Source organism: Malania oleifera, chromosome 10 (genome assembly GCF_029873635.1).
Source record: "Malania oleifera isolate guangnan ecotype guangnan chromosome 10, ASM2987363v1, whole genome shotgun sequence".
NCBI lineage: Eukaryota > Viridiplantae > Streptophyta > Magnoliopsida > Santalales > Ximeniaceae > Malania > Malania oleifera.
This window is the reverse complement of record NC_080426.1, coordinates 75,010,858-75,024,412: the sequence shown is the minus strand read 5'-3', so window position 1 is coordinate 75,024,412 and position 13,555 is coordinate 75,010,858.

Sequence of the window (13,555 nt, the reverse complement as noted above, 5' to 3'; positions counted from 1 at the left end):
ATGGATGGCCTTCTTTGGCCGACCAGTTATCCTTAAAAAGAACCCAAACAATGATTTATCATTTGTTAACCAAATTGAGCCTAACTGTTAAACCAGCTTTTTCTCGAAAGTCAGATCACCAAAAATCCAACCTGGGTTTGGGTCCCTTAGCGTTTGGCAAATCATTTGAGACAATAGTCATTACCAAAATGATGGCAGGCCATTTTTCTGCTATCCAAAAGAAAGTAAAAGAAGAAATCCCTTGACAACCCTTTTGAGCCTGAAAAATTCATTTCTTGATTAACCTGTTGAAGGATCACACCCCACACTGGGGCAGTTTTTAAAAGATTGGTCCCAATTAAAGTTCAAATGAAAATGAAGACAAGATTCCTTTATAAAAGGAAAAGTGAAAGTTGCAGTAAAAGAAGGAAAAGAAGATTAAAAGGGAAAGAAAAGAAAAAGAAAAACAGGAGGAAGAAGAAAGAGAATAAGGGACTTACTACATATGTGATCTTTGACCAAATTACCCTTGATGAAATTGATGATTTTGAGCCTTATGTAACTCCTTTCTTCTTCAACCTGTACCCTTAGCCTACATTACGGTCCAAATGAAAGTCCTGTCCAGATTGGTATACATTGTTGTCTTAAATGATTTGTTAGACTCAATATTGAGTCTGAACTACGTAATGACCTGATCCTGAAAAGGTACGTAGGCAGCTTGTTTAAATAACAAGTTCGGTCAACATCTTGCAAAAGCGCCTCAACTCGAACTGGGGGCATAAAACATTATTTGGGGTGGTATTTTTGAGCCTTAGTTTCCCTTTTGTTCTGAAATCCTACATCCCTACGCCTACGTTTCGTCCCAAGTCTTAAAGACCATCTTGAGATCAAAGCATGAGTTGATGAAACTGGGGCAGTTGAAGAGAAGGAACAGTCATCTAGGCTGGGAAATCAACGTTACATGACTTTTGAATACTGGCATGAATTTTCCCCTACAATAGCATTGAAACATGGTGAAACATTTATTTAGTGCAGATGGCCTTTTGATTTAGCGAGTTGATGTCATAGTTGCATAATCATTCCTTGTTCCTTAAAAAAAAATAATAATAATAAAAAATAAATAAAAAAAATGAAAAAAGAAAAAAAAAAAAAAAGAAGGAACCCTTCTTATTCTTTAGAGCATTAAAAGAGGATGGATAGTCAAAGAGTTTCAGAATCACCAGAAATTTCTATAAAGAAGATCCTTGTGGAGAAAGAGCAGTCAAACTGGAGCAAATGTTATATCAAGTTCAAAAGAAATCCAACAATAGATTCAAGATCGGTGGCAGATGAATTTAACTGGGTCCCATTCAAGCACTTTCTTATCGGATTGGAATAGGAAATCAGAGTCAAGATCAGCTGTAGGTCCATTCAACTGGGGCAGATTTTGTGATTTTTGAGTTGAGTCAATCACTTTCATGACCGGATGAATAAAGAAGATTAAACTAAGATCGGTTACAAATCCATTCAAATGTGGCGAATCTCATGTAGAGACCAAAGATAAGGTCATTGGGAGAAAAGATTCATGCATTGTCATGCATTACCCCAAGTTTCACGCATTGTCATACATGTCATGCATTACCCCGAATTTCACGCATCGTCATACATTTCATGCATTACCTAAAATTCATATATTGCCATGCATTCCATGCATTACCATACATCTCATGCGTTGCCATGTATTTCATGCATCACCTAAGATTTCATGCGTTTCCATGCATTCCTTGCATTACCATACATCTCATGCATTGTCATGCATTTCATGCATGCATTGTCATCCATTGCATGCATTACCTACACTTCATGTATGGTAATACATCTTATGCATTGCCCTGCATTTCTCGCATTACCATACATCTTATGCATCGTCATACCTACATTTCATACATTACCATATATCTTATGCATTGTCATGCATTTCACGCATTATCATACGTCTTATGCATCGCCATGCATTTCATGCATTACCCTATATTTCACACATTACCACACATCTCATGCATTCCATGTATTATCATGCATTTTCACGCATCTCATGCATTTTATGTATTACCATGCATCTTATGCATTGTTATGCATTTCACGCATTACCATACATCTCATGCATTGCCATTGTGCGTTTCATACATTACACAAAAAATAAAAATGCATACATATAATCACAAGTTAGTAACATGCATATTAATAGCAACATATCATTGCATTATAAGTTAGTAACATGCATACATATAGCACCATATCATTGCATTCTAGCATCACAAGCAGCAATAGAGCACCCTTCACACTTGTCTTGAGCTTTCGAATGATTATTTGACATCCTTGATGGAGAGATTTCTATTGTGTTTAATTATGAGCTGGGGTAACTGACCCCAAGCACACATTGATTTACTTGGAAAATTGGGGCAAGTTGACCCCGTACACACATTGATTTATTTTGAAATTAGGGCAACAGATCCCAAAGACAAGGGATTCATTCATTGACATTCGGACTTTACCCCAAGCGCATTTTCCAAATAGAGTAACAACTTTTCATACTTTGCTTTCACATCTTGTTACTGGTTGAGGTGGCTCGGATCATCGTGTCCCTATGGCTCGGATTCTTACATTCGAAGCAAGCCATCATTGTGTCCCATGGCTGGATCATCGTATCCCTACGGCTCGGATTCTTACATTCGAAGCAAGCCATCATTGTGTCTCATGGCTGGATCATCGTGTCCCTACGGCTCGGATTCTTACATTCGAAGCAAGCCATCATTGTGTCCCATGGCTGGATCATCGTGTCCCTACGGCTCGGAGCCATCATTGTGTCCCATGGCTGGATCATCGTGTCCCTACGGCTCGGATTCTTACATTCGAAGCAAGCCATCATGTGTCCCATGGCTGGATCATCGTGTCCCTACGGCTCGGATTCTTACATTCGAAGCAAGCCATCATTGTGTCCCATGGCTGGATCATCGTGTCCCTACGGCTCGGATTCTTACATTCGAAGCAAGCCATCATTGTGTCCCATGGCTGGATCATCGTGTCCCTACGGCTCGGATTCTTACATTCGAAGCAAGCCATCATTGTGTCCCATGGCTGGATCATCGTGTCCCTACGGCTCGAATTCTTACATTCGAAGCAAGCCATCATTGTGTTCCATGGCTGGATCATCGTGTCCCTACGGCTCGGATTCTTACATTCGAAGCAAGCCATCATTGTGTCCCATGGCTGGATCATCATATCCCTACGACTCGGATTCTTACATTCGCAGCAAGCCATCCCTGTATTACTCAACATGGATTCTCACATTCAGTGCATATCATCTCTGGTTGGCAGAAATAAACAACTCTTGATTAACCTGAAAAGCCATAGAGAGTTGAATGGCTTGGCTAAAATAGGTGTCTTTTATCTTTGCAGGCTTGTTGCTACAAAAACGTAGGAGAGTTCCTACCATTACATTGAAGCAACTAAGCCTACAAAGAGGGGCAGCTGTAGACACCCTATTTTTGCCCTAGCCAAATAGAAAAATGGGTCCCCTCTTATTTTCATTATTATTATTATTACTATTATTATTATTTTTCATTAGTATTATTATTATTACTTATTTTTACTTCTATTTTATTATTATTATTATTTATTTATTTTTCATTATTATTTTTAATTTTTATTATCATTATTATTAGTATTTTTTATTACTATTATTACTATTATTTTATTTATTATTATTATTATTATTATTATTATTATTATTATTATTATTTTTCATTAGCATTATTATTATTACTTTTATTTTTATTTATATTGTTTATTATTATTATTATCATTATTTATTATTTTCATTATTATTGACATTATTTTTAATATTATTATTTTTACTATTATTATTATTATTTATTTATTACTATTATTTTATTATTATTATTATTTTTACCTTATTATTATTATTATTATTATTATTATTATTATCATTATTTATTTATTTATTTATTTATTTTTTTTGTTATTATTATTTTTGTTAACATTTTTAGTATTTAATATTATTATTTTACTATCATTATTATTATTTTTATATTATTATTTATTTATTTATTGATTTATTTGTTATTACTATTATTATTATTTTGCTATCATTATTATTTTTTATACTATTATTATTTATTTATGTATTTTCGTTATTTCTATTTTGCTATTATTTTGCTATACTTATTATTATTATTCTTATTATTATTATTATTATTATTATTATTTCCTTACAACCATAATAGTAGTATATATTATTTCCAAAAAAAGAAAAATACCAAAAACTGAAAAAGGAATTTTTTTTTTTTTTAGGGTTTGTTTTTCAAAATTTTTTTTTATAAGAAGGGGGCACGGGAGAGCAAAAGAAAAAAAAAAACCCTACCTATTCTTCATCCTCTCTCACACGCAAACAGCCGGCTACCCTCTGCAACACCAGCCGCCCCAGCACCAGCAACAGAATCCTCCTCTGCTGCACAACCTCTGCGCACTCGAGCCACCACCAGTCCACAGCAGCTGAGCTGTTCCTCCTCTACTCCTCCTTCCAGCAGATCTCCGGCAACTCCACCCAATTCCAGCCGAACACAGCTGGTGCTGTTAACCATACCAGCAGACCGGAGAGGCTCTCTGCACCTCTGTAAGCTCCACCGGCCTCTTTTCTCCAGGAGCTCCCTGCCCCTCTGCTGTATATACACACACACACTGCACACACACAAAATACACACACACAGCACACACAGCCCGCACTGCACACACACAGCACACACAAAAACACACACACACTGCACACACAAAAACACACACACACAGCACACACTGCACACACACACACACTGCACACACACACAGCATACACACACAGAAACGCACACACCCACTGCACACACACACACAGCACACACATAGCAACACACACACACAGCACACACAGCAACACACACACACAGCACACACTGCACACACAAAATACACACACATACAGCCCACACTGCACACACAAAATACACACACACAGCACACACAAAAACACACACACACAGCACACACTGCACACACAAAATACACACACAGCACACACACTGTCACACACATAAATTCTGTTATTTTTATTTACTTGTTTATATATTTATTTTACATCTTTATTTGTTTTGGGAATATTTGAGGCACTAACATTGTTGCTTACTTCTGCAGGCACATATATATGTCTATATATATATACATATACATGTAAAGTTTAATTTTTTTTTTTTATATATACATTTAATTGGGTTTATATATATATATATATATACGTATATTGGTCTTAAAGCTCAAGTTTTTATTTTTATTATTTATTTTTTTTTCTTTCTCTTATTTGTATGTGGGTATGTATTAAAATAATATCTATTGTGGTATTTCGTGTGTGTATATTAACATAATACCTGTTGTAGCTTTTAGTTAAATGTTTGCATATAGGCTATGTGTATATATGTATATTACTACATTATTTGCTATAATATTTAGTTAATGTTTATATCTAGGCTATGTATGCGTGTATGTTGATATAACATTTGTGGTAGTATTTAGTTAATATTATTATTATTTTTATGATTTTTGCTAGTTTTGGTTTGTCCTAAAATCTAATGTCTTGATTTTTGTTTTTTTTTTTTCTTTGCGTTTGCAGGTACATAGGTTTTTATAATTTTTATAGTCATTTTAATTGTTGATACGCAGGGTAAGTTTTGATTGTATTATTCATATAAGATAATATTTCTTGAGTGTGGAATTTTTATAGTTGGAACTTGTCTAGATATTTAAAGTTTAATTTTATTCGTTGGATTGTTAATATTATTGTTGCATGTTTAACACGTAGCTAGAATAGTTATTGTAATTATTTACTTAATCCATATGTTTAGGGCAATTTAGGATTTTCATTGCTGATGTATGCTCAATTTTAATTACTTAGGGTTTTCTTTATGTGTTATCTATACTCATATTAACATTTTTTTTTATATTTAGTATTCGTATTCTAATATTTTATCATGTTTACATATAAAGGTATCAATCATTATGGTAAGTTTAGTGTTTTGGTATATATTTTTCCTAGTATGATATTGTGTATAATATTATGGTATAATTATTATTTAGCTTCACTTATTAAGGTATTTTTTTTTAGATGGTATTACCTTGTATAGCATCTTGAGTGTTTTAATATATATATATATATATATATATATATATATATATATATATATATATATATACATGTGGTATTTTATTGCCTGCTTTGAAAGTTGCAATATTTTAATAGATATGCTTATTATTATTACTATTTTTATATGCGTTGTGATAATTTAATATTTTAACTTATTATCTTATTAATATATAGTAAAACCTCCCATACTAGTATTTTCCTATAAAAATGTTATATGCAAATTTCAAAATTTGGGAGCGTATTTTCTTAGATATTTTATTGATTTTTATAGTCCCTATGATTTTATTGCGGGGGTATGAGCCTTCGGGCTTCACGTACCTTAAGCTCTGAGGGAATATATGTATATATTTATTTATTTATTCATTTTTCATGTGTGTTTATTAATTCATAAAAGGAGTAGTTTAAAGACTTATTAGATTAACTTAGGGATAATTTAAAATTAATTAGGTACCGTTCGTAAGAACGGGCGCGTAGGGGGTGCTCGTACCTTCCCCTCGCGTAACCGAACTCCAGACCCCAACTCTGGTAATGTAGACCGATTCTACCCCTAACGGGGTAGTAATCATGTGTTCTAACCGCACTAAAGGTTAGTGGCGACTCCGACATCCATGTTTTTCCATGAAAATATTAAAATTGATTTTTTAATTTCGCCGCCCGGGGGCACACGAGCTCCCGGGACGTCGCGACAATATGTATGACTCGTTACACCTAGGGTATCCATGGACACCTAAAGGATGGTCGTTTTGACTTGGCCTAACTGGTATACCCTCAAAAGCACTCAAAAAGAATGGGTTCACTCGTTATATGTGAGGAGGAGTGTCGCGATCAAACATCCCACATATTGCAAGGAACAACACTAAATGTATGGAGTGGACTAGTCTAAAAAGGAACTAAATTTGTAAAGTGTTGGGTCATTCACCCTAACATCTTCTCACCTACTCGTCATATCCAACCAAGGCCACCCTAGATCAACTGATTCACAAACCAGGCGTGAATACATCTGAAGCATTAAGCGGTTAAAGAGTTTTCATATATGGAGAACATGTGTCATGTCCCTGACTTTTTGTGGTATTTATGTGGAGCAGGTATTAACCTTTCATTTCATGTGCATTTCTATTTTTCTTATTCTTTCTTCTGCTCATTCTTCAATTTTTGTCTTTTCATTGTCAATTAGGACAATCATTACACTTCTTTCGTTGTCTTCATACCACTAATGGGAATTAAGCTCGAACAATAGTCTCTGAACTAAGTCTATTTCTAGGGGTGACTCAGCCTTCACATCTTGAGTAGGCTATAAGACCTAGGTTTCTATCTCTCCACTAGATGTCACCTCTAGGCTAGCAAGTCAAAAGCCAAGACTAATGTACAAAGAATATCTAGAAAAAAAAAATGGAAAGTTGAGTTCCATGAACTCTAAGTTGACGTCAAAACTCAAAAGAATGATAAATGGCTCAACAGTACCTCATAAAGTGTCATAGTCGCCATGGGTGTTATCTCAGTGCTCACAAGGAACCCTAAGTGTTATAAGTCACGTGAACATGTATTTTCAGTCTCATAAGATACCATGTAAATACGACAGCTTATACAATGAGATTAACATGAATGAACTACTAGTCAACCCACATAGAGTTACAATTCCTAGACTAGCCATATAAAGAGAAACTACACATAAATAACTCGAGTGTGTAACTCTTAGGTTATATGCAAGTATGTAAAGAGTATAAGTCAGTTTTAATCATGGCCAAATCATCCATAATCAAATTTTTTTTTTGTAATGTCTCATCCCCCCCCCCCCCCAAAACTAAAGTGGAACATTGTCCTCAATATGAAAGCATAGGGGAAGTAGAGTGTACCTGGGTGAAGTAAGGGAAAAGAAAAACTAAACTAAGGAAAAATGTACCTGAAAATTAACTAAAAATAAAATAAGATAAAACAAAATGAAAAGAAAGGAAAGAAGAACATCACATTCAATCTAGCAGAGGCTCTGGAGGAATTTCATCTGGTGGGTGCAAGTCTATAAAGTGAATAAATGAGCCTCCAAAACATGTGCAGACTGTCTTCCTTATTTTAACAAGAAAGGATCTTTATTCAGTATATTTTCTAGGGATTTTTCACTTCTTTAAGAACTAATCTTTGGGGAAAAGGTGTCAGAACAGTTACCTTTGGTTCGTCAGAAGCATTAACATTAAAAGTTTTACCTCGTTCCTTGAAAGCTAAATTCTCACCAGTCTACTCACCTTCTTTATCGGGTGTACCCATCGCCTTACCACTATGAGGATTTGCTTCAGCATTGCACTCTTTAACATTTAATCCAGTAGAAAATGATGGTTCCATGACTATCAATCTCTAAGGGTAAGGTACCACAGGTTGGTACTCCTTACTGGTCTCGGTATCCACGTTAACTGACTTCTTCAATTCTAGGCTTGCTTCCTCTGATTTTTCTTTGACCACATCTATCTCAGCTGTAACTTCAAGTGTCGAGACAACTGTTGGTTTGTTAGTGAGTATCTCAGGTTGGGGAACTTCTTGTCCACTTCTCAAAGTAATAACAGCTTCCGTTGTCTCAAGAGAAACATTATGTCTTTGTTGTTGGTGGTGCTGGTATTCTTGAGGATTAGGCTGAGGTTCTACCGAAAATTCCCCTTTTTCTAAGATATTCAATTGCGTGCTCATCTCATTAATGGTGTGCTGCAATTCATGTATAGCATGAGTGTACTGATTATAAGTTGTGATGTGAATCTGCATGAATTGTTGAAACATATTCGCCATCTGCGTCATGCTATCATCAGGAGATTTATTTGCTGGAATAGGAGCAAAATTCGGTTGAAATCATGGAGGTGCGTAGCTCTGAGAGACCTATTACAGCTGATACTGCAACTGTTGTGGAGGGGTTGCGTAAGATTGAGGAACTTGCTGATACCATGAGGAAGATAGACCAGACTGATCATTCCTTCATAAGAGGTTCGAGTGATTTCTCCATCCGGGATTATAAGTGTTCGAGAATGGTTGATTTTGGGATTTGTTGACCCAATTTATTGATTATACCCGATCAGATCTACTCTCTTGCCAAACTAGTAGCAAATAACAATCCTAAACTCTGTGGTCTGTGGTCTCAAACATAAAGCAATCCTCATATTTCACTTTTTCTGACTCCATAACCTCTAGTTTCTTAGACAACGTAGCAACAAGAGCTTTTAGACTAGTTTCCTCTTTGACCTCGTATCTCCCTCCACCACTGATCACTCTGAGAGGTTGTGCTACCATTGGTGCCCATTCATGTCTTGTGTTCCATTGTTGGGTACTCTCAACTAAATAATCAAAGAATGATAAAGCCTCATCTGGTTCCTTGCTGAAGAACTCCCCATTGCACATAGTCTGGACAAACTATTTACATTCACAGGTTAAAGCAGTATAAAAATAATTCACTAATCTCCAAGATTCAAATTCGTGATGTAGACATATATTCATCAGGCCCTTGAATCTTTCCCAGCAAGCCTGGAATGTCTCGTCACCTTTTTGCATGAATCGAATGATTTGTTCCTGCAAAAATTGAGTTCTCTATATTTATGCAGAAATTCATTTTGCATATCATCCCAACTAGAGATATAATTAGATCTAATAGAATTAAACCACGTCTTAGCCTTGTCTTTCAATGAAAAAAGAAATAGACGCAATCTAATTGTCTGATTAGTAGTAGCCCCATCTATGAATGTAACACATGCAAGCTCAAAATCAATTAAATGCTGATATGGATTTTCACACTCCATCCCATAAAATTGAGGTATCACAGATATCATTCCAAGCTTAATGTTAAAGTTCTGTGCATTCTCACGCAATATGATGTAAGATGGTTGTGTGGTTCATGTGGGCTACAAAAAATCTATAAGCGTGCGTGGTACAAGTGCAGCTATATATATATATATATATATATATATATATATATATATATATATATATATATATATATTCAAAACTCAAATTTTTTTTTCATTTTTAATGAGAAAAATTAAAACAACGGAAAAAAAAAAAAAAAAAAACACTAGTTTGAAACTAAAACTGACATTCCCCGACAACGGCGCCAAAAACTTGACTCACTCGAAAAAGGAGCAGTTCGGAAGCTATCTCATATATAGGAGTTTTGTCGTGTAATAATTTGCCCAAGGGTCAGAACGTCTCCTCAGGGAATGCATTTTAATTCCAAACTTAGTGTAATTGCAAAAGAAAATAAGAAAAAAAAAAAAAGGTTTAGTGAACATAGTTCAGATCCAAGTTCCGGAGATTTTTGAGATTTTGCAATGAAACTTAAACCTTAACTAAAAATTAAACAAGAATAAAATAACTAAATAAATGCTAGATTCAATACCAGAATAACGAAAATAAATAACCTTACAATTATTCAACTAAATAAAAATTCTAACTTTAAACACAAACCCAAAGAAAATTAAATCCTAATGAGATAGAACCACTAACTTTAATAATAAAATCACCTAAGAACAATTTAAATTCTAGAGAAACAAATTATTATTTTTTTCATATTAAATAATAACCCAAATGAATATTTAAGATTTAAAAGGAGGCTAAAAAAAAAGACAATCTAAACTCAATAATTCAAAATAACTCAACCAAATTGAAATTCCAACAATAACTTTGAATAAAAAAAAAAAGGACAAATAAATATAACCCAATCAAAACAAATAAACTTAGTACCTTAACAACTTCAATGGAAAATAACAAACTAAAACAAATAATAGCTAAGATTTTGAATAAACTGGAATTAAAAATAAATACAATCCAAACAAATATTTAAATTCCAACGAAATATTTTAAATAAACAAAACTAAAATTATCATTGAAAATAACTTGAACAAGTATTAAAGAATAAAAAGGGGAGAGAGAGAGAGAGAGAGACGGGAGGTGCACACCCAGCTACTGCTGCTGCCCCGGCCTCCCCTCCAAGCCTACCTAAAATAAAAACTAAAGAAAACTTAAAGAAACCCTACCTAAGCTACTCTCCCTTGACTTTTCAAAATCAACCCAAATAAAAAGGAACGTCCGAGCTCTTTAGCTCCAATCCGGCGCCCCAAGGAAACGCTAGCGCATGGGCCATGCAGCCATCTCACATGGGCACGTTATTTAATGGGCCTTTATTCATTTTTTTCTCTTTTGTTAACACAGGGTCAGTTTTGCACTTTCAAACCCAATTTTGACCTAGTAAACGTCTGTATCTCTCAAAACTTGAAACACAAAAGTTGTATATATCTTTCTCATATTTCCCTATAATTTTGAATCGTATTGATCGGAGCTCACACAAGAAAGTTATGCCCATATTACAAAGTAATGTCAAAATAGTCCATAAAACAGTGTGTGGTAATTTCACGTCCGATTTCAACCTTGATGCAGCTAGTATTTATCAAAATGCAAAACATAAACATTGTAGAGAGTTTTCTTATATTTATATAGCATCCTGAATCATTTGAATCGGAGGTCGTATGGGAGAGTTACGTACAGATTATGAAGTACCATCGATTTTTAGCTTCCAATAGTTGCCGTGCAATAAAAAAATACCAAAAATTCATAAATTACTCAATAAAACTCAAATATTATAAGAGGGACACAATGTTAAAATATTGAGAGTAATTAGGGATTTAATTATAAATATAATTCATAATACATGAATTAGAGCACCTAATTACGCAATTTAAGCACATAATCAATTAGAGATTGATACCTTCACGGATTTGTGGCAGAACTAGGGGAAATAAATCTTTAAACTGAGAATTCATACATATTAGTAGCTTTTTCATTTCATCCTTGTTTCAATTATGATAAATGAGGAGTTCTAAGTCTGTTTCTATCCTTTCTTCAAGATGGATCCTAGAGGAAAAGATATCATGACTAGAAGGGATGATCATGTGGATTCCTCCAACGAGGACGATGCTGATGCTTTGGAAGTGCTATGCAGTATAGCTTGGCAAGCTAGAAAGGAAACCCGAAGGGACTCTAGGAAGCAAGATCAGTTGTTGGCTGATAGGGGCTGCACTTTCTAGAAGTTTACCTGAACGAATCCGCCGGCATTTTTAGGAGAAGTGAACCCGATTGCAGCTAAGATTGGGGTCAGGAGATGGAGGAGCTGCTGGGGGTGTAGGAGTGCACAGAGGAGTAGAATATGAGGTTTCAAGGAGGTTTTCTTTGAAAAATACTTCCCTACTACCACTCAAAAGGCGAATGCTCAAGAGTTACTGCATCTGACCTAGGGACCCATGACTGTACAGTAGCATGCAGCCAGGTTTGGGGAGCTATTCCGTTTCGCTTCGCATATAGTCCCAGATGAGCCGAGGAAAGCTTAGATGTTCAAGATAGGTCTGAGGCAGGGAATATATGCACAGGTGGAGCCGTTGTTGACAAAGAGTTTCTCTAAGCTAGGGGGGCAGAGTCTTGGTAGTTGAGGCCAGTATTCAAGAGGAGGAGAGAGCCGTAAACCAGAAGAAGAGGCGTTTTCCTTAGGGGTTCCAGTCCAACACTAATCAGGGCACATAAAGGTGGCCTTGTAATTTCTCGAGCTAGCGACAGGATATAGGATTTTAAGTTTGTCAGGGGAGTTCACAACGTCCTATCTGTTCCAAATGCCATCAGAGGTATTGGGACGAGTGCAAGGGAGACCAGCTGTCTGCTATTGGTGCGGTAGGGCTGGACATATGGCGCGGGATTGCCACACGACATTGAACTATCCACCTCCACAACATTAGTATTGAGGAGATAATCAAGCACCCGAGTGGGTCACCAGAGGGGTACTGCCTATGCGCGGGTTTACTCGCGTACATTAGGAGATGCGGAGAATGCCGACAATGTGGTGACGGGTACTATTTCCTTTTTTTCAAGTAGTGCTGTTGTATTATATGATTCAAGTGTGACGCACTCCTTCGTGTCTTGGGGTTTGGTTAAATTATGCAGGGCAGAGACTCAATTATTAGATGTCGAGTTAGGGGTGGTCACGCCAATAGGGTCAGTTGTGGTATGTAGTAAGGTGATCAGAGGCTACCTAGTGGAGATTCAGGGGAGGATGCTGCCAATTAGCCTAATTTTTTTTTACATGCATGGGTTTAACGTCATTCTAGGGATGGATTGGCTAGAATCTAGCTACGCGAGCATTGATTGCCACAGAAAGAATGTAGTGTTCAAACCTCCAGGGGAGCAAGAGTTCAAATTCATTAAGTGTAAGAACCCGAACTGTAATAACTGGATTTAGATAAATAAGAGAGGGACAAATTGGGAATTTGGTAGATTTCATCGACGAAGCCAGATTTCATCGACAAAGCCTTTGTTCTTCTCGTCGACGAAATTCAG